Source organism: Sceloporus undulatus, chromosome 5 (assembly GCF_019175285.1).
Source record: "Sceloporus undulatus isolate JIND9_A2432 ecotype Alabama chromosome 5, SceUnd_v1.1, whole genome shotgun sequence".
In the NCBI taxonomy this organism is placed as follows: Eukaryota; Metazoa; Chordata; class Lepidosauria; order Squamata; family Phrynosomatidae; genus Sceloporus; species Sceloporus undulatus.
The window spans coordinates 103,351,478-103,373,719 of record NC_056526.1 but is presented as its reverse complement, the minus strand read 5'-3'; the positions used below and the strand labels follow the sequence as shown (position 1 = coordinate 103,373,719).

The following is a 22,242-nucleotide window of genomic DNA, read 5'->3' as shown; positions in this document are numbered from 1 at the left end:
AGGACAATTCAATTCTTAATTGAATTCTTAATTCAATTGTGGTAGAGGACATAAAGCCCTTGAACCATTACAGTAAAGGAGAGCCAGTGTGGTGAAGGGGTTTGAGTGTTGGACGATGACTCTGGAGAACAGGGTTTGAATCCCCACTCAGCAATGAAACCCAAAGGGTGACCCTGGGCAAGTCACACGCTCTCAGCCTCAGAAGATGGCAATGACAAACCCCCTCTGAACATATTTGCCAAGAAAACCCTGTAATAGGTTCACTTTAGAGTTGCCATAAATCAGAAACTACTTGAAGGCACATGACAACAACAGGTAGTCTGACAAACTCCAGTTGGGATCCTTTTCCTCCTCTCTCCCATGAGACTCTTGCTAGTGTAGCCTCCCCAGAGCAAAAGACGTATTAAACAAAGAGCTGAGATGATGCCAACATAAATATAAAATATGCAAATACAAAATCCATAATGACTGAGCTTCTCAGTAGCACAATGCTCATGGATTTTCTTCTATATTAAAGAAGGTAAAAAGGAAATCCCAGAAGAGATAAAATTATGATATAAGCAAAGCTGCACAGTATAACCAAAGGTTTTTAATTTTGGCCTAGCAGTTGGCAAATACAATCCATGGATACATCTCTCACCTAGACGCCCGTCCCCACCACTTTGTTTGGTAATGTTCAAGCTGCAGGTTTTGCTGTGAGAGGTTCCAGTCACAGTGTACTCTTACCTTTTAAGAACAGAAATAGCTAGGAGGGATGTTATAAGAAACCCAAGTTGAGGAGGAGCTCAAAGATACTGTGAGTATATTTTATGCTCTTTAGAGTGACTTTCAAGAAGTCTGAGTTTCTGGAAGGAGTACACATGACCATGAGTAGGAGGAGAGTTTCATCCAATAACATCCAAACAATGATAACTTTATTGGGACAACTAAAATGCACAATTACATGTTGCAAGCTTTCAAAGTCACACTGGTTTCTCCATCAGGCAAACAGGAGAAAAAGATTGAAGATGTTAGTCATAGGCCTGCATTTTCTGTTTCTGGTCTTAGTTCAGATGTTAGGGAGGGCTATCTGCAGGGTGGCTCCTCCCCCTTTGGTCATGCAGTTACTGGGAGATTCTCAACATCAAGGAAATTTAATGTCCATTTACAATTCAAAGAAGATGTTTCCTTGGAATCCAGCATGGATTTCCAGTTCAATTTTTTACTCTGTTTGCAAATACAGGTTGAGTGGCACTTATCCAAAATACTTGGACCCAGAAGTGTTTTAGATTTTTTAAAAATATATATTTTGGGATGCCTATACAGGCCTCCCCTGCCTTTTGAAGCCTTGCTTTCCGACACCTTGCTCTTTCAACACTAGCAAATTATGGATAAATTCCATTAATTCAACAGGCTCTGCTTTTTCATCAGTTCTTGCCTAAGGGGCTCTCTTGCGACTACTTGAATGCACTCTTGTGTATCTATAATGTGTTAATTTAGCTTTTGGGTCTATTCATAACTGTTATACTGTATAATGTATTGTTTAAGTTTTCAGTGGCCAAAATGGCTTTACAAGCTAGAAAAACCTGGGTCCCAGTTTTTAACCAGTTCTACTTTCATTTAGTTGTCCAGTCCCTAAGGAGACTATCACACTGGCAAAAAAGACAAGAGCATAGCGGTATGCGCCTATCAATTTCATGCAATAATGTGAAACTTATTATATGACGTCATGCAACATCATGATTATTCCATGAATAAAGAGGAGTTCTAGTGCTGCTTTATATTCATGGGAGTTTTCTGTGACTAAAAAGTGACACTAGAATTCCGCTTTATTCACAGGAAAATCATGATGTCATTTGATAATCTTTGCGTTATCGCATGAAATTGACAGGAGCATACTGCTATACTCCCATCTTTTTTCCCCTGGTGTGATAATCTCCAAAGTCTTTAACCCATCAGATCAGTAGAAGCTTCCTGTATTTGCATATACATACTGCACCAGGGTGACCAGATGTCCTCCTTTTCATACATTTCAAACTTCTATCCAGGAGGAATTTGAAAATATCTTCCATTTGAGCATGACTAAGAAGCATGAATTTACATTTATATTAGTGTTTCTAGCTTTTATTTTGTAATGCCCTACACTTTTCTTGAAGCCACCATCTTGAAGGGAGACATGGGCAGGTGGTAATTTCAGTGTTTGGATTTTGGATTTCCAGATCAGGGATGCTTTACCTATATAAGAGCAATCTATATCTCCAATTTTAACTTAGCGAAAATGTTTTTCCCTTTCAACAATTTGGGAAGTGATATTATGCAAGAAGACCTTTAGCACTAGTCTCATTTAAACAGAGATATAGTTGTGTTCCTTGGGGCTTTTTAGCAACCACACAGATTCCACAAAGATAATGAAGGGGGAATTTTATTTCTGGGTTATGGCTTACATAGTCATGCTCGCAATGAAAGAATTTGGAAAGTGCACAGGAGTTAACAAGATGTTTAACGAGTTATAATGCATCTGAAGGCAAGAAAACCGGAACCTGATTGCTTTACAGGGATTTAAAGCATCTTTTTTTCTCAAGCTAATAACAACTTAGTATTTCAGATATCTCCAATGATTTATGGTGGCTTTGTAAAATGGTAGGTGTCAACCAGGAAAAGTCAATAGATGTACTTTATTTATTTATTTATTTATTTATTTATTTATTGCTGCTATGCTGTGATAGAGCAAACCACTGCCAAATTTCTCACTGTCACAGGCTCTGGTCATCTGACAGGCTGTGGACCAAATCTAGGCACTGATAGCTCTAACAAATTTTAATTCTAACAAGTTGAGCAAAGCATGTTCTGCTCCTATTCTGCTTCTAAAGAAAGGTGCCTTTAATTTATAAGAAACATAAATGTTTCCTACTTTAATGACAAATCTCTACCATTTTATGTTTTGCAGATAAATTTGTCTGGAGAATAGAAAGCCCATCAAATCTGTATTAGATGAGGGTCCTCCTTAGCTTTTGGAGGAAGAGGTATCCCAACCCCCATGTAAAAGATTAATACAGTAGCTAGTGAAGACAATTGGAGCACAACAGACCAAAGAGTAGTATTTCAGGTTTTAAAACCTTTGTGCCTCTTCCTCACTCTCTTTGGCACTTAATCCCTTTACCATTTCCTTCTTCCTTGTTCTTTGCTCTCTCTTTCATTTCTCCATTCCTTTGCTCTATTTCCTCCTTTCCCTTTTGTCTGCCTAAATGTGTGATCTGGGAGGTCCCTGCTGTAAAAGTCTCCTTGGCCATGAACTTGCACAATGATCCTGGCCATGGCTTAGACCCAGATTTCCAATATGGGGAACACTATACCTGCTTATCTTACAGATCAGTTGTGCTAATTTCTGCAATTATGACGCATGTAATGTACTGGAAGTGCTAAGGCTGCTGTCTTGATCACACATGGTTAAGTCCCATTCAACTCAACAGTAAACACATGTAGATAGTGCTGTGATTTTCCTTGCTCATATACTGAAAGTGGAAGAGAAAGGAGGACTACAAGTAAAACATTACAGCCAGTTGAAATTGCCTTAATGTACTGTACTGTTCTTTATTCATCTTCTGCTTTTCCATTTGTGTGTTGTGGTTCATTGCTAAGAGGCATTTCCCATAGTTTCCTTTCCAGTCTGTTGCAAAAGTTGTTTCTGGAAATCATTGCACTGGGACAAAGTTATTATTCTTGATAGAATTAAACTGGCTGCTGGATGAAAATAAACTCAAAAGGATTCCAAAGAATAAATGGATACTCGAGCAATTGGCGAGTTCTGTTACAGATGATTTTTGCAGGATTACAATGTGTATCATTTTGGAGGGGCAAGGCCAAATTGAGGGGAAGGGAGTATGATAATATGCCCTTCAAGTAATTATCATAGTCCATCACATAATCTGACTGAATTTTTAAAGCACACAGGCAATCATGTAATGGAAGATTTTGAAGTCCAGATACTCATCATGGCAGCCTGAGTGCCATGCCTCTAAGCAGAGTCTTAATTTCTCATTCAACACCAACTCACCTCAAAATATTTTACATTACAGCAGGATTAGTTCCCCGTATATTATTTCTTGAAATAAAATCCATGACATCTCACCAACGCTTCAGGTTCTCTCAGTATTACAGCTAAATTGGGAGAAGTGGGACAGGGAGCCTTGAGGAGGCAGGTTTTTTAAAAAATGACATCTGACACTGCTACTACTTGCATATCGCTTAGGGTGATTAACATCCATTGTATTCCTTATCACCATGTGCTGACAGTGAAGAAAGCAGACAACAGAAACTTAAATCTTTTGAGATGTGGTGCTGAAGAAGAATGCTGAGGATACTATGGACAACCAAAAAGACAAACAAGTGGATTCTTGCGCAGATAAAGCCAAAATTTCCCTGGAAGCCAAGTTGACCATATCAAGGCTCTCATACTATGGCCACATCATGAGAAATGATGATTACAAAAGACAATAATGCTAGGATGGTTGAAGTCACTAGAAAGAGAGGGAGACTACATGCCAGATAGATAGACTCATTCAGGGAGGCCATAGGCATGAATCTACAAGACTTAAGCAGAACAGTGGATGATGGGGGGTGATGGTTGGGAGATGGCTCATCCACAGAGTTGCTATGAGTTGGAAATGACTCGAGGGCACTTTAACAACAACACGAAAACTACTATATTGTTAATTTTATTGTATTTTATTAGACAGATTTTGCAAATAAACAGATGTTGGATAAAAAGTACCTGTTTAATAAAATAAGTGCCTATGTAATCAAGATCTTTGCTTGATCCCACCTTTCCGTCTTCAAGGACTCCCATGGTGGCCAACAATACTGTAAGGAAAAGCAATAAAAATGTAATTAAATCTACAGTGAATAGATACAAGTCTGCATGCAGGAAGATAAAAATATAGGGCCAGTGATGAAAATAAATATAGTTTCAGTTGCTGCCAGGTCATAATAGTCTCTGAAAAAGCAACATCTTTAGTGAGCATCAAACAAGTGCATGTATGCGCGCACACACAAATACACACAGGTGAGAATTCTGGTGTTCAGAACCTGTTCCTGAACAGTCACTTCAGATAACACTGCAACAGAAAGCAAAGACTGAGTCAATGGATTAAGTTTACACGGAAGAAGACTTATGCTGGGTGAAGGATTCCATTTGTTGCAGTCTAAACATTCCCAGCTTCTGGGAACACCACACTAGTGCTGCTGTTTCTTTTTGACTCTGTAAGACAGGACAACACAACACTAGTTGGTGGTGTAGGGAGTGGTAAGATTGTCCTCTCTCTTAACTACGTATATGCTAATTTATTTTTTTCAAATATTTTTAAATGAGAAGTTAAACATAATGTGTTAGAATACAGAACCATCAAGATGGAAGGAACTATGGCCGTCTTTCAATCTGCCAACCTGCTTAATGCAATCCCTGTAGCGGGGGGCTGCAACTGTCCATGAAATGGCAACTTAGCCTCTGCTTAAACACCTCAAGTTGGGGAGGACCCACCACCCGTTCAAGCCTTCTTTTCCAACATTAAACAGCTTTCACTGTTAAGACGTTTCACCTAATGTTTAGCCAAAACCTCTCTCCCAGCAACCTCCTCCATGCAGCTTCCTGCTCTCTGGAGCAACAGGAACAACAAGTCTGTTCTGTTTTCTGCATGACAACCTTTCAGATATTTGAAGACTGCTTTTAAACTTAGTTTCCTCATAATTTCCTTTTGTCCAGACTAGAAACGTAAAGAATATTCATGTATTTTCTTGTCCTCTGTGTGATAAAGATGTCTTGTTACATTAATATATCTCATCAAAAATAGTCATTTGCCATGAGGTGTGGCAAAATTGAGGGGTGCAAAAATGTTCAAAGGAATATAAGAGGGGCTTGTACAGAAGAGGGCATATTTTTCAGGGTAAAACCCTTACATTTCTGTACTGCTTAATAGTGAACTCAGCATTCTCTAAGTGGTTTTCAGTCTGTAAGCAAATTGCCCCCAAAAAACCTGGTACTCATTTCTGTGCCACCAGGGCTCCTTCTTGTTATAGGCAGCTGTTTACAAGTACAAGTCACATGGTTATCTCCTCTTCCTATTCATAGTCATAGCATAGCATGACTTGGACAACAAAGGGTCACTATGAACCTAAGTGAACTTCTCCTTTCCGGAGTATTGCAGATAGGTGGCTGGCACAAGTCCTATTGAAAATAGTTATGTTCCAGTGTACAAAACCTTCTGTACAAGGTGACTTGGAGGAAGGATCTACACTTGCCCCTCCAGGTCTGCAGACTTGAAATGCGCAGACTTGGAAATCTGCGGAGGGGCAACTGCTATTAATTTCAATGGGGTGCATGCCCATGGCACACACCCTACAGGCACGCACCCCATTCAAGCCTATGGGCTTGAATATGCATGAGATTTTGAACTCTCACACGGGGGGGGGGGAGTCCAGAACAGATCTCCCACGAGTTCAAAAGGCCGACTACTTGGATTTCCCCATTTCCTATTTTACATTTCTTTGGAATAATCTAGAAGGATATTCTTGCTATGAAATTACAGTCAGCCCTCCTTATCCACAATTTTTTTTATCCATGGATTTAAGCATCCACGGTTTGAAATATATTCCAAAAATATATATAAATTCCAAATAGCAAACCTTGATTTTGCTATTTTATATAAGGGACAGCATTTTCCTAACCATAGTATTTAATGGGATTTGAGCATCCATGGATTTTGGTATCCACCGTGGGTCCTGGAACCAAACCCCAGCGGATAACAAGGGCCCACTGTACATGCTGTTATTATAGGGCAGCATGGTGTAGTGCTTAGGGCATTGGACTAGGACACTGGGAGACCAGAATTTGAATCCCAGCTCAGCCATGTAAACCCACTGAGTGACCTTGGGCAAGTCACACTCTCTTAGCCTCAGAAGATGGCATGACAAAGCCGCTCTGAAGAATTTTTCCAATAAAACCCCATAAATGGTGCCCTCTGGAACCGGATTGGAAAGCGACGGGAATGCGCGGCGGCGGCGTTCCCCGTGCGGTAAAGTCGCGTTCTGGGCCCCATCCAGTGCTCATCATGTTCCGTGCACGCCCCCACTCGCCTCCTTTAGAACGCACTGGGGAACGGTTTTACCCCAGTGCGATAAAGTCCTTAGTTTGGTCTGAGAATAACATTTGTTATTCTGCATTTGTGGAAATGTCTGCAAGATTGCTGTTTTTGCTGCAAGAATCTTACCATGGCATTTGTCAATTTTTTGTCTCTATTACTATAACATTTTCCAAATGGGATTCTGTGTTAACAGTGTGAACATGGAAGAATATGGGCTCCTTCTGCTGTAAATGTGGTCCTTTTAAGAAATTAAGAAAATGGAGAACGCACTGTTCCTTTGTTTAACTGATTTCAGAAGAGAGGAAGTTAAGTGAGAAGAGGTTTAATTCCTGGTCTTCCAACTTTCTTTCTCTCTTCAAAATTGGTGACATTCTTAGCCTTCATTAATCTGCCCACAATCTCTGTTCAGTGAGTTAATTTCGAGTCCAGCTTGTATACTTGATCAGCAAATGCAAGCCATGTGTTATGTCAGCAGGTTGGGGGAGGTTGATGGAACATGGGCTTTTCACCCTGGTTCCAGAAAGGGGCAGTCGTTGTTTCCAGGAAGCTGCACTTGGCTTGCTTCTAAGGCTCCGAAGATTTATTTCCTTGTAGCAAGGGCTTTGAGGCTTCAGGCATTTTTCAATCAATATACTTTTTTTCAAGTCTTTTAAACTGGATGCATATTTTTAAAAACAGGGAGATAAGTTGTTTGCTTAATTTCTGACTGAATTTATTTTTATATCATCCAGCTGTAATTCCATTGGAAGCAATATGAGTAGAATTCTTAAGAGAGCCAAATGTTAAACTTCCTGGGGGGGGGGGGGGGGATCCTAAACAAGAGGATTAGCTTCCACAATTCTAGAAACTGGGGAAATTAAAAACTGCTTAATGGGGCAGAGGGGATGAAGAGAGTAAGGTACAGAGTATTAACATAACATTTACTAATACACACTTACCTCAGTTGGCCAATCCTCTGGCAAAAACTCTCCTTTTTACAAAGTCTTTACACACACCCAGCCCCCCCTCCCTTTTCCTCCATGTCCTCTTTCTAGCTATATGTTGCTTAGCAGCACAGGCATTGGGAAGATAGTAATGGAGCGTTGTGGATACAGTGCTATGTCTGCAGCAAACAATGCAGTCAAGCTCAGGCTGGAAAAGGATTGGATTTTTCTCTAGCCAATCATACTGTTGCAGTGCCTGTCTGCCTACAATAGGCAAAAGTAAATGGCAGATAATAATAATGTATTTCCCCACCTCTCCCTACAGATCGAGGCAGGGTTACAACTCGATAAAAACATACAAAATACAATATTAATATCCAATACAATACATCATCTCAATGATAATAATATCAGTTAAAACTAATTTATCATAGTACAGAGTTTTATAACAGTGGGATTACACTGAATTACTGTTAAAAACTAAAGGATGGGTCTTAAACAGGTCAGAAGGATAGGCCTCCAGTAGCCCTTATTCAGCATGCCTGAACACCAAAACAGAGAGAAACAGGGAAAGCAAAGACACTGGATACCTCCAATATGTTAAAAAAAAACAACAACCTGTAGATGTATAAGTTTGGCCTTGTAGTTAGTCGCCCTCAGGTCGAACTTGACCCAAGGCAACCCTGTGGACTGGACATCTCCAAGATTCCCTGTCCAAAACTACACTGCTCAGTTCCTGCAAACTCATATTTGAGACCTCCTTAATAGAGTCCATCAATCTATCATGCGGCCTTCATCTCTTTCTACTTCCCTCCACCTTTTCCAGCAGTATCGTTTTTTCCAAGGAGTCTTGCCTTCTCATGATGTGTCCAAAGTACGACAGCCTGAGTTTTGTCATCTTCGCTTCCAGGGAGATTTCTCTTTATTTTCTTGGCTGTCCATGGAATCCTCAGCATTCTTCTCCAGGACCACATCTCAAAGGAAATTGATTTTCTTCATATCTTCTTTTTTAATTGTCCAGGTCTGACATCTTTACATGGTAATTGGGTATTCAATCACTTGAACAATGTGTTCAGTTGTATATCTTTGCATTTTAGGATCTTTTCTAGTTATTTCATAGCCTCTCTCTCCCCTTTCTTTATCTTCTTCTGATTTCCTGGCTGCAGTCCTCATTCCTATCAATGTTTGAACTCAGGTATGAAGATTATTTTACTGTTTCTATTTCCTCATTGTCTCGGTTGAATTAGTGTAGATTCGCCACAATTATTATTTTTGTTTTCTTTATGTTCAACAGTAAGGCTGCCTTTGCACTTTCTTCCTTGACCTTCCTTAGTAGTTGTTCCAGAACTGTGAGGTTTTCTGCTAGTGCTATGATGTCATCTGCATATAGCAAAAGCAAATACATTTCTGTACTGCTTATTAGTGAACTAGCACTCCCTAAGCAGTTTATAATGTGTAAGCCAATTGGCCCAACATGCTGGGTACTCATTTTACTAACCTACAAAAGCATGGAAAGCTTAGTGGACCTTGGAGCCCTCCTCTAAGATCAAACTTACAACTTTGTGCCTGCAGTACCAGCATTTAACCACTGTGCCCCCAGGGCTCTTTAGCTGCATATCTGCGAATCTTAGATTGTTGATATTCCTTCCTCCTATTTTCATTCCTCTTCCTTCTATGTCCAAGCCTGCTTTTTTACAATATGTTCTGCATATAGGTTGAACAGGTAGTGTGCTAATATGCAGCCTTGTCTGACCCCTTTGCCAATTGGGAACCATTCCGTTTCTCCATGTTCTTTTCTGACAATAGCCTCTTGTCCTGAGTACAGATTCCTCATTAGGACTATCGTGTTGGCACTCCCATGTCTTTAAGGGTGTTCCATAGCCTTTCATGATTTATGCAATCAAAGGCTTTGCTATAGCCTATAAAGCACATGATGATTTTCTTTTGGAATGCCCTGGTACACTCCATTATCCATCATATCTTTGCAATGTGGTCCCTAGTGCGTCTTCCTTTCCTGAACCCTGTTTGAATCTCTGGGATTTCTCTCCATGTATGATTGGAGTCTATGTTGCTTATGTGGGAGATTAGTGCTATGTTTATTATTATTATTATTATTATTATTATTATTATTATTATTGATGACATTTAAAACCCTGCACAGGCTGGCCTCTCCTTATTTATCAGAGCTTCTTTCTTCTTACCTTCCCACTCGTGCCCTCCTTTCTGGTAGTCAAGGACTGCTGGCCCAGCCAAGGATTTTAATTGCTCCATCTCGGATCTGCCCCTTTTCATTTGCTGCTCCTCACACCTGGAACCTCCTTACTCCATGGGCCCAGTTCATCACCTCTTTAACTAGCTTCAAAATGGAGTTAAAGACAATACTGTTCAGCATTCCCAGACATTACCGGATTGTCATTCAGTGTTATTTTAATTTGTTGTCTGCTATACTCTGTTGTTTGAATGTTAAGATGTATTAATATGAATCACGTTTAATTATTTTTGTAGAATGTATGCCATAGGCAGGTTTATTTTATCTATTTTATTTTATTGTATGTACAGCGCTGTGTAAATTTATAGCGCTTTATAAATAAAGCTTAATCATCATCATCATCATAAGGCTCTTCTTTCCACATGTCTTTCATTTTATTTGTAGAAGGCTTACCTGGCACGGTTGTTTCACTTGTGCATATTATTAGATTTGGGTAAAAGTTTTGCTGACACATGTTGAGTTGCTCCTCTTTTTGTGATGCTGGAATTTATTGCTATTCATCCATATTCTTTTTGCCTCTGATACTATGGCCCCATACAGACAGGCCAAAATAAAGCTTCTTCAGGACACTTTGGAGGTACACTGGTACCCCGGGATACGAACGCGCCGCGATACGAAAATCCCGGGATACGAAAAAAAAATCTTTAATTAATTATTTCCGGGTTACGAAGGTTTCCCCGGCTTGCGAAAAAAAGCCGGCGCTGTTTTAAATGGGAGCCGCGGCGGAGCCGCGGCTTTTCCCCATTAGCGCCTATGGGGATTCGGCTAACGAAAGTCCCCCGGGTTACGAAAATGGCGCCGGAACGAATTAATTTCGTAACCCGGGGGACGAGTGTATACTGTTTAAATGATGCATGTGTCTTAAGAGTCCGGAAGCCACGCCGAAGCCATGATCCAGTCCTAAGGACTAGAGCACAGCTTTGGTGCAGCTTCCAGACTCTTAGGATGCATGCATCATTTAAATAGCATACCTCCAAAGGTCACCCAAAGTAGCTTTATTTTGGCAGTCTGTATTGGGCCTAGGTTTTCTGTAGTAATGCCCAGGAAGAATGTATCTCTTTTGTTAATTGAGGTGCACTCAGGTGATGTTAGGTGATGGAATACCACAATAAGCAGGGAAAGTGGAACAAAGACAGGACAGGTGAAATTTACAGGAATCTGGTGGCAGTTATGAGCAGAAATGGATGGAATTTGCAGGACCAGGAAGGGAGCACTAGGAGAATTTCTGAATAGGATAGGCTTGCTCATGCTGAATCTGACAGATAATTGTTATTATCTGGTAAGTCAAAATGGAGCCCAGAAAAATCTTGCTTCTTGGGTCTCCCAATGTTTGACCAGACAGACCAGTAATGTAAGCATGAGTGGCTGCAGATAAAGATTTTAGAATGCATCTGCAATCTGTAATCTAAAGACTTTGGAACTAAAAACTTAGCAAACTCCTTAATGAAACATTAATAAAATTTCATTGTTTTAAAAGATTTTCAGCCATTATAGTGTTGATAAAATCTTTAAAATGCTGCCATGGCATGCTAAATCTGAAGCAGAAAAAGAGCAATAACAATTCACTCATTCTATTGGTAATTCCCTGTTCTCAAGTCATTCTGTTCGTTTAGAGGGTGCACAATGTTTGGCTCATAGTTTTGAATGTCTGTGGCTGGCAAAACAGCCCACTTTCCTTTATTCTGGTCTTCTATTCTGAAATGCCCCATGCCCTTCCTTCTTGGCTTCAGTTTTAAAGCTGGTATGTTTTTGCCAGGATTGTGTGGCTGGGCAGACTCCTGATGCTGTAATTAGAGATGGTTGCTTTTTTCTTTTTATGATGTGCAGGACTTGCCTTGGGGGTATTCTTGTTTCATACTCTTGCCCACTACTAACACATTCTGCCCATCCTCCACCTACTGAAGTAGTCCAACCAATTTGTGCTTTTTTGTTTCTTTGGCTCCATCAATCAACTTTCTCCATTCACTCTGTTTCTGTCATAATAAATACACTGCAGGAAGTAGTATAAATAGGTTAGGCGCCTTTTCAGAAGTGTTGTTGGTCATGATATTGTAGCCGTAGGATTCCCACTTCAACTCCTCATCCCTCTGCCCATGCCCATTTAATAAAAAGATGCAAAGCAAAGTGCACTCCCCATGAGCAATATCCTATCAAAGCAGATAATTGGGCACTCCTACAGACTTGAGTCCCAGTGAGCAGCACAGTTTTGCCTGATTCTCTTGACATCTTTCACATCAAACAATCAAATTTAAAAAGTAGACAAATGTTTAAAGCAGGAGTGGGCAACAACAGAGGGGAGAAAGTCCATCTCCCTTGCATTTTCCAGGAAATGGCTGAAACATGTCCAATTTCTGCATTGCAGGATTTGAAGACAGTGATGGACAAGGGGTAAAACTGCCACATTTTTGTGATAGTTTGAGTGTTCCTTTGCTGTGTTTCAGACAATTCTTTTTTGATATTTTGGAGTCTGGCCTCCAGTAGTCACATCTGTCTCACACTCTCCATTTTCCCCACCCTTGGTCTAGTGCTTATAGCTTATTGAGTGCCCTTGTTCTACTACTAAACATAGGCCAGTGCTCTGTATTCCTGTCTGCCTGGTACCTACGGTAGTTATTTTTATCAATGTAGAACAGAGCGATTGGTTCATCATGTTGCAAGATTGGTTAGTTGCAACTAAAGTTGACCCATTCAACCAAAGGTTAAAGGGTGATATGATAGCCCTGTTTAAATACTTGAAGGGATGTCACATTGAGGTGGGAGCAAGCTTGTTTTCTGCTGAGACTAGGACTGAGCATGGAGCAAGTTCCAGGAAAAGAGATTATCCACCTCACATAGGAGGAATTTCCTGACAATAAGGGCTGTTTGACAGTGGAACACACTCCTTGGAGTGTAAGTACCAGTCTCCTTCCTTAGAAGTCTTTAAACAGAGGCTGGATGGGACATCTGTCGGGGAGCTTGATTTAGATTTCCTCAGGCAGGGGGTTGGACTGGATGGCCCTTGCGGTCTCTTCCAACTCTATGATGCTATGAATAACACATAAATAAGCTAATGGGTTCATAGATTTCCTCTGGTTGTGATTTAAAAGAGGATTTAGGCCATTATGAAATAAACAGCATAGTATAGTAAAGGATGTAAAGCAAACCAATATATAGGCAACCACCAATATAGGGCCTGTGCAGTGCAACTTTCAGAATCTTCTAAAGCTACATACGTATTTTCGCAGCAGCCCCACCTACCTCTAGCAAACCAATATAGAGCAAAACCAAATAGTGTTTGCAATGTGTGGACTACGATTCTGGGAGACCAGGTTTCCAATCCCCACCAGCCATGGGAACCCAGTGGTTAAAACCTGGAAGCCATATGCCTCAACCTCATGGGACAGCAATGGAAACTTCTAATCAATTTGCCAGAAAACCCCATGAAAGATTTGCCTTAATCAAATGACTTGAATGGCACACAACAACAACACAAACGGCCATTGGCAATGCTTCGTTCCATCAAGAGGTTTCAGATGGCTTTTGCCTTGAAATCTCTGTTTCTGGTTCCAGGAATATATAGTCGTTGGTTATGAACTAGCAGAAAGTGTTGAAGGCACGCTCTTTTTGCGGTGTACTGTACTGTATTCAACAATTCCCGATATTAATAATACAGATCTTGGGACTAAGGTGTAATTCACTCCAGTGTAGTTTAAGGAGCCCTGGACTGTTCATGTAAACAACATCACATCATCAATATCACAACAACAACAAAATGAGCAGAAGAGATAACCTCCCTTGGAAGGATACTACAATCAGTCTGCTTTAGTATTTCTCTCAGACATTAGGGAGTTCAAGCCTTATGGTCCTTTCCCCAGAAGAAATGTAGGTGCACTTATCCTAGAAAGCTTTGGAGGAGGGCAAAACTCAGTGCTTTACATGCAGTAGGCTGCCAGTCCTTCTCTGGAACAGGGCCTCTGCCTGAGATCTCACAGAGGAGCCATTGTTAGTCAGAACAGGCAATTGCTTGGGGGCTTGGAGGTACATGGACAATTTTATCTGTTCATATTCCCTCTCCTCTTGCCATCTAAGTTTGGCAGGAATATGCAGTTAAGCTGGATCCATAGACTCCTGCATGCTGGCTGGGAGATTCTCAGTGTTATTTAAAAATGTATTCTCTTTCTAACCTCTGTTAGTAACATCAACAAAAGGGCAATAGCCAACATGAGGTTCCTCTGGAAGAAATAATGGTTCTCCCCTTCAGTCACTTTCATGCCTTGTAGCCACCTACCCTACTGCCAGTCTTCAGTGTTTTAGTAGCTTCCTAGACCTAAGTTGTTATTGTGTTTTTTTTCTATCTCTCATTGGCACCATCTTCTCCCATTTTTTATATTCACTTTCTTGCCTTTCCACCTTCATACCACCCACTGAATAATCAGTGTAAAATTTGTGCTGGCTCTGATTCTAGAACTTCCAGCTTAAGAGCCCTGAAATGGCAAACCAGCTGTGGTTTTGGATTTAACTTCACGTCCTCATAGCATAATTGGTTAGTTTATACGCCCTTCCGTGAAACAGCTCAGCACGGTTTGTGCTGTTTGGCATTCATTCTTCCTTTGTGCAGTGCCCCAACCTCACATGAGTGATTTATATCTCCTAGTGCTTTAGAGGGGAACCTTGGCTGGGCTGAGGAATACAGACAGAAAGGTACAGACAGCAACAAGGAGATTTTGAACAGCAAGATGCACTTTCTGTGATGCTGTCTAATAGATCAAGACTCTAGAAGTCTCCTGCTCGCCCTTTTCTTGCTGTGGACCCTGGACCTCAGCCCCCTTGCCCCCCAAGACAAAATTAGGCAGGCTGAAGCTATCCCCTAGTAAAAATGTTCTAGCAGGATTGGACTCCAAAACTCCTATATAGTTGACTCCCCTCAGGCGTTATCAATCAAGAGTCCACTAAATGATTGTTATTTTGCTATTGTTGTTATGGTGCTCAGATTGTTAACCAGTTTCAGTTGGATAATGGTCATGATCATTCTTGTTTCAGTATAATATATTTTGTTTTCATTATTTTATAAAAAAAACATACCTGTAAATAAACAAAAATAATAATTAGTTGCTTGCCAATGTCAAATACCCCCCATACACACACACACACACACACACACACACACACACACACACACCATGAAAACAGTTCTAGGGTCCCTGCCTGCTGCCTGTGTACTTGTGAATCTACCCTCCTTCAGTCTTTGAAATTAAATATGGTGCAACTGCTAGATTCTGAGGTTGAGTTGTTAACACTAACACACTTGCAAAAGAAATACTTCACTGTAGTTGAGTCCATACAGGAAAGAAAAAGAGGGCACAACATGTGAGATAGAGTACAGACACTACTTTGGCACAGTTGCTAGATTTGCATTGCATATGCCTCTCTAGTGGGGTACAGAATTAAAGACTGTTGTGTGTTATCTGCCCTAAAATGAAGCAAAGCCTGGAATTCTTCAGCTTGTAGACAGTCATCAGGCAACTTTCCTTAGCTTCTACTGGCTACGGGGACTTTTTAAGGCATTGATTGCTTGGCCTTTGCCCAAGGAGAAATTTTATCCAAGAACTCTTCTACGATTGCACTAAGCAATGTCCACATGCCACTGACCCTCTTCTCTCATGAGGGCTAGATAAATGTTTTAATAATAAAAGCTCCAGTTTTCAGGAAACTGAATTCTTCGCTCACCTTTGTTTTCTTTTCTTTTTCTTTTTCTTTTTGCATTTGTAGAATAACACAGCCATGCCATTGTCCTTTTCAGAGGCATAGTTTGCTTTGCTTTGCTGAGGCCTTGGTCAACATGTTCACATACAGTATATAAACGACTATAAGTCACCATCATGTATAAGTCGAGGGCAGGTTTTGGACCCAAAATTATGGATTTTGATATGACCCGTGGATAAGTCGAGGGTAAAATTTAGGGCCATGTAACAAAGGCTGTAAAGGATGAAGCAAAAGAAAATGATGCCCAAGAACTTACAAAATTGCATCAGGCTTAACTGTCTGTGCTCACCCTAAAGGCTGGATGGATAAGAAGGCGGGGGGGGGGGGGGGCCAATGCTACTAGGACAGATTGCACTCTTGTCTTTCACCAGGGATGGTTCCTTTTAAAAAAGAGTTAAAGTACTGTACTTACAGTGACCCATGGATAAGTTGACTCAATTTTGGGGGTCAAATTTCTAGACTTAAACATGAGTATATACAGTAATATACCTGATGTGGTTTTCTGCTGCCCTCTGTTTGTGACATTCAACAGGCTGGTTGATAATGGAGCATTACGCCTGGGACATTAAGTGTCTTTTTCCCTCAAAAGGCTGTTGTGCACCCAGTTGATGTTGTTGTGTTCCTATACTGCTAGATTAGTGGGGCAGGAGATGAGAAAAAGTGGAGGCTTTCGTTGGTTTGGCTGCTAGGATTTGTTTAGGTTTGATTTTCTCTAGGAATCCTTCATTTGTCTTTTTGCAATTATGATACCTGCAGAACTCCCCTCCTGTACCTCATTTCAAATTAGTTGACTCTCTTTCTGTCATCTTTTTTCACTGTCTAGCTTTCTAGCTGTCTAGCTTTCACTAGAAATTGGAAATACTGTATGATGGATGATCATAACATTGGTATCTACTGAAAGATCTTTACATTTGAGGGTCTTCATCTAGGTTCCTCATAGCTGCCTTTCCAAATCTTAGTCATCTTATGATTTCTTGACTAGTCCCCCATTTTTATTGAGGACAGCCAATACAGAGAAAATATTTAACTATTGTGATGTCTTATCATCCCCTTGTATGTTTTGTAAATGGTCTGTTATTGTTTTTGTTTTCTTATCATTTAGCTGCAACCATGCTTTTTCACTTCCTTCCTTAAATTTCATCAATACTCATGCTTTGATGTTTTAGCTAGTAATATGGTGTCATCTGCATGTTTTAAATTGTTGATGCTTCTTCCCCCCAGTTTTCATTCCTCCTTCCTCTGAGTGTATTCCCACATTACATATGATCTACATATAAATTAAACAGATAGAGTAGTAGAATTTAGCATTGCTAATTGGGAACCATCTTATTTCTCCATATTGTGTCCTGATAGTGGGCTTTTGTAGGTTGTACATCAGGATAGTCAAATATCATGGCATTACTTTTAGAGCAACTTGTGGTTTGTCAAGATCTGTACAAGCGAAGGTTTTAGTATAATCTATAAAGCAAAAGTTGATTTACTTCTGAAATGCTTTGGCCAATGTAAATTTATAATATGATCCTGGGTGTGTCTTTCTTTGCTGAACCCAGCTTGGATATTTGGTACAGTGGTGCCTCGGGTTACGAAAGTAATTCGTTCCGCGGCCGCTTTCGTAACCCGAAAAGCCTTCGTAAGCCGAATTGCCATAGGCGCTAATGGGGAAAAGCCGCGATTCCGTGCGAAAAAGCCGAAAAAAGCACCAAAAGTTTTTTCGTAACCCGAAAAAACATTCGTAACCCAGAACAATAATTCCCTATGGGATTTTTTCGTATCCCGAAAATTTCGTAACCTGGGTATTTCGTATCCCGAGGTACCACTGTATTTCCCACTCTGTATATGGTCACATTCTTTGTTGTAAAATCTCCTTACTTGCTCAGGAGATTGGTGCAATGGCCTGATCATTGCTGCAGCCCCCTTTGTAGTATAACTTTTGTTGGTGATTAGAATTATTAAAATGTAGAATGCATATTGTTTCTAATGCGTTGGACCATTGTTGGTTTCCTCCCCCATATTTGTTGGCAGATTGTTGTTGTTGTTGTTTTGCAGGAATATGAATGGATTCTGTTTCTATAGCTTGAAATAGCTTTACTAGTATCATAGTATGCAGTTGTTGATTTATTTCTCTCTAATGCTTTGAGAACATCTTCCACTTTACTTTCTAAAATTGGGGGTGCATCATCAAAAGGTTCTCCCTTGAAGGAATCTGCCATCCTTTCACCTCTTTTCATTTTTCATCTCTTGTACAGTATATAGTTCTCCAGTGCATTGCTTCTGTTGTCTTTTTATTTCCTCCTAGTCACGTACTGTGTTCCTCTGTTGGTCTTCCAACATCCCTACATTGGTCTGCCAGTGTCACCCCCCCCCCACACACACACACACTATTGCCACTGCTGCTACTTGTACCTTCCCCTCACCATATTAAGGTGTTTGGCACATTTAATCTGGCTTTTAGCAACAGCCTCTCCAGCCAGTAGCATTTTATATGCTGGGATACGTTCCCATATGTATAGAGGATTCATTTTATCCACTGAAGATGCCTCTGGAATTCTCTTTGCTCAACTCTTTCTTAAGTTGTGGCTTTCATGAACTGAGAGTGTGCCCTTAGAACACCTCCACCAGGTTTCTGCAACTGCAAATTGCAAAGGAAATTCTGCAGTGGTGGTCAAGCTTTCTTTCTGGAAAACATGAAGCCGCTGAACTTCCCATTAAACCTCTTAAGAATCACAGGCTTCCCTAGAGCACAGTTTAAAAATCAGTCATCTACAAAGACAATTCTGGGATTTGATGGGTAGAGGTAACTTCAGGTAAGACAGTGTGAGCCCCTCAGTTATAACATACTTGCAAGTAAGCAGTTCAGCAGGGATAAATATGCTAATTGGTAGAAAATCTGCATTTAATTACCAAGAATTGTGTGTGTTGTGTGCCTTCAAGTCTGACAGTGGAGCACAGTCAGAGTGTGGTGGACTCTCCTTCTTTGGAGGTCTATAAACAGAGGCTGGATAGCCACCTGTTGGAGTGCTTTAATTGTGAGTTCCTGCATGACAGGGGGGTTGGACTGGATGCCCCTTGGGATCCCTTCCAACTCTATTCTATGGTTCTATGATTCTAAGTCATTTCCAACTTATGGCAACCCCAAGGCAAACATATTACAGGATTTTCTTGGCAAGTTTCTTCAGAGAGGGTTTGCCATTGCCATCCTCTGAGGCTGAGAGAGTGTGACTTGCTCAAGGTCACCCAGTGAGTTTTCATGGCCAAGCAGAATTAGAAACTGCTAAATACCAAGTGAGACTATTAGTTATCTGGCTATCCTGACTAGCTAGGAATCTTTTTAATTTGGAGATTGTTGGAGGTTGTGTCTAGGACCTGTTTCGAGCAAATCTCATGCTTTCTTTCTGTAAGCTTTGGCTCCTCAGCTGTGAGACAACCATAACTGAGGATGGAGTGTGACTCATACTTAAATGAAAGGAACAGAGCTGTCATGTAGCATTCTCTATAACAAGACAGAGCAATTCAAAGGCTATCATCATCATCATCATCATCATCATCATCATCATTTCCCACTTTTTCTCCAAAATCAGAATTCAAAGTGGCCCACAATTTTTTAAAAAGCACAGTTAAAAGCATAGAAAAGTAAACATTAAAACAGAATTCAACTGATACAATATTAAGATGCATTACTCATTAAAAGGATAAATTGCAGTTAATGAATAGAAAGCACTTAAAATAATACAATTGAAACAGTACAAAATCCCCACCCGGTTCTTTAAAGACTTTCTGTTTTAAAAAGCCTGTCTGAATAAAAATGTTTTAGCTTTCTGATGGAAGGACAACAATTAATGAGCCTACCATGCTCAGAGGCGATATAACTCTGAGTACTAGGAATATGGAACATAAAATTGTCACCTTTTGTTTCCTGCTTTTCACAAGCATCTGACTGCTTACTATTGAAGACAAGACTAGTTGGCCTTGTTGTCTAATTCAGCTAAGCAATTTTATGAGATAAGCAGTGAAAAAGCAGCAGCCATTCATGCTAACATGTCTTCTAAGGAAAGGCCTAGGTGCCTGTCGACTTCTTTCACATAAAACATTTGTGTACAGGAACTGAAGATAAGTTTGATGGCTGTTGGACACTTTCGGTATAGGAAAGTAAGAGGGAAGTGTGTTCCATTGAAGTAGAATAAGGTTTCAGCCACCATCAGTGGAAAGTGGAGACTTTCCAAAGATCAGAGAGCTATTCTCATATGTTCTTACGACATAATACAACACAACAAGGAAAACAACGTGTAATTTCAATAAGGGATGCAAAACGATGGTAGATTTTATTGTTTCCAGGTTTCTAGAAAACTATTGAGTTCTAGCCAGATATGTTCTCGGAATCTAAGCATTTGTTCAACATGCTTCCTTCTCTCCATGTGAAAACACAGGCATACATTTTTAAAAGGTCCATAAATTTTGCTTTGATTACTTGCAGTTAATGAATGAGGTCCAACTTTCTTGTTTTTCCTTCTACACTCCCTAATGGTCTTAGGCAATCTTGCAGCTACAACTTTCATTTCCCAATCTGCACCTGCAATATGAGGATAGTAGTGGCTCACCCTGTAAAAGTTGCCAAGGTAACCTATGTAGGTTGCTTTGAACAGAGCTGTCTGTATTCTGTGCTTTAAGCAAAACAAACAAACAAACAAAATCAGTTCTTAAGCCAGAAAATCAACTTTCTGTATCAGAAACAAAATTAATGCTGTAACATTTATAAATTAGGCAAGCTGAACAGATTTGCATGAGTTCTCCTGTTCTGGAAATCTATCCTATAATTTATTCCCACTAATATATTACACTAATTTATTAGTGTAAAGTACAGTAATATGGCAAGATCATGCAGCTGTGCAGGACACTGAAGTTCTCCCAAGCTTACTAGAAGTCTTATTCTGTACCCTGAAGAATTATGATAGACATATTTTCCTGGCTTTTAGCACTCAGCAAGTGCTGTTACTATGAGCAAGGACATAGCCAGGATTTTGGGAAGGGGGGGGGCAGACCAAGTGCCACCATTATAATGGGGCTTGGGCACGGTGGCACAGCAGCGTGCACCATTCATTGTATCTAATGGAAGGGGGAGTCTGGACCCTGCCCCGGGCCATGTCCCTGCTATGAGAATGAATGAATGAATGATTTTTCTGGTTCTGAAGTTGTGCCTTGTTTTATTGTGCAAAGAACAAGATAGATCAGTATGTTCAGTAGTGTTACTAATGGTAACTCTTCCATGCTGCTGCTTTCCTCCTGCAACAGACTCTTTGCAGTATTCTACTCTTCAGCATGTTGTGTCTGTTTCCTTGCTGTCTGATGACTATACCTTTCCCATATTGCAGGTACAGAGACTGCCAGTAATTTGCTCAGTACAAGAGGCAAAATGAAAACCTCTTTTTCATTTTGGCAGACTGTCAGATCAGCTGTTGGATGTGTGTGAGTTCTTGTCTCTTACTGTTAGTCTGCCTGCCTAGAGGTGAACGTTTCCAGAAAGACTGATAAGTGAAACAGTGCCATCACTACCTATGCCAGCATAGGATTCTAGCCTATGTTTTCTCAGCCTTAGTTCAACACTGTCTGCTGCATTGTACACACATACCAGGGATCTTTTAAAAAGTGAGGAGGACCACCTATTTGTAACCTAAATATTCTAAAGGAACCAGATCCTGTCTGATTTTGGTAGCTAAGCATGGTCAGTCAATGAATATCAGGTGCTATAGGCAATATTTTAAAAGAAGAAACTTGGCAGAACCACCTCTGAGTATTCTTGGCCTAAGAAAAGCCCATAAAATCCATAGGGTCACCATAAGTTGACAGACATGTTGAAGGCACACAAACACACACTGCCTGTTTGCCATATAAAGGGAAATGTGAGTGGGATAAATTTGTCTCTGAAAACCTTGTGGCCTCAGGAATACATTCTCTGAGCCCAGATGGGTCCTGCTGTGGCTACTTTATCCAAGCAAGGTACTTTCCTGCTGTTCTGCATACCTTGGGGCCAGCTGCTCTAGTCTGTGTGCTCACATAAGACACAACACTACGCAGCTATTGAACCATGTAATATTTCCCCTTGATGTTTAGTGAGGCTATAGTACCATAACTAAAAATATCTGATCTGATACATCTGATGAAGTAGACTTAAGTTTTCTTTCTCTCAGTCTCAAAGGTG

At 40.4% G+C, this 22,242-nt stretch overlaps 1 protein-coding gene across 4 annotated transcripts in view; it reads left to right on the top strand.

The window, feature by feature from the left end:
- Nucleotides 1-22,242, top strand: part of ETV6 (ETS variant transcription factor 6) — a 168,464-nt gene that overhangs the window by 104,360 nt on the left and 41,862 nt on the right. Inside the window, exon 2 of one of the 4 annotated variants that reach the window (XM_042467978.1) lies at nt 21,416-21,509. The exons of the other annotated variants lie outside the window; for them this stretch is intronic. The gene's annotated coding sequence lies outside the window, so the exon portion shown is untranslated. The remainder of the gene's footprint in view (nt 1-21,415; nt 21,510-22,242) is intronic. 4 annotated transcript variants of the gene reach the window in all.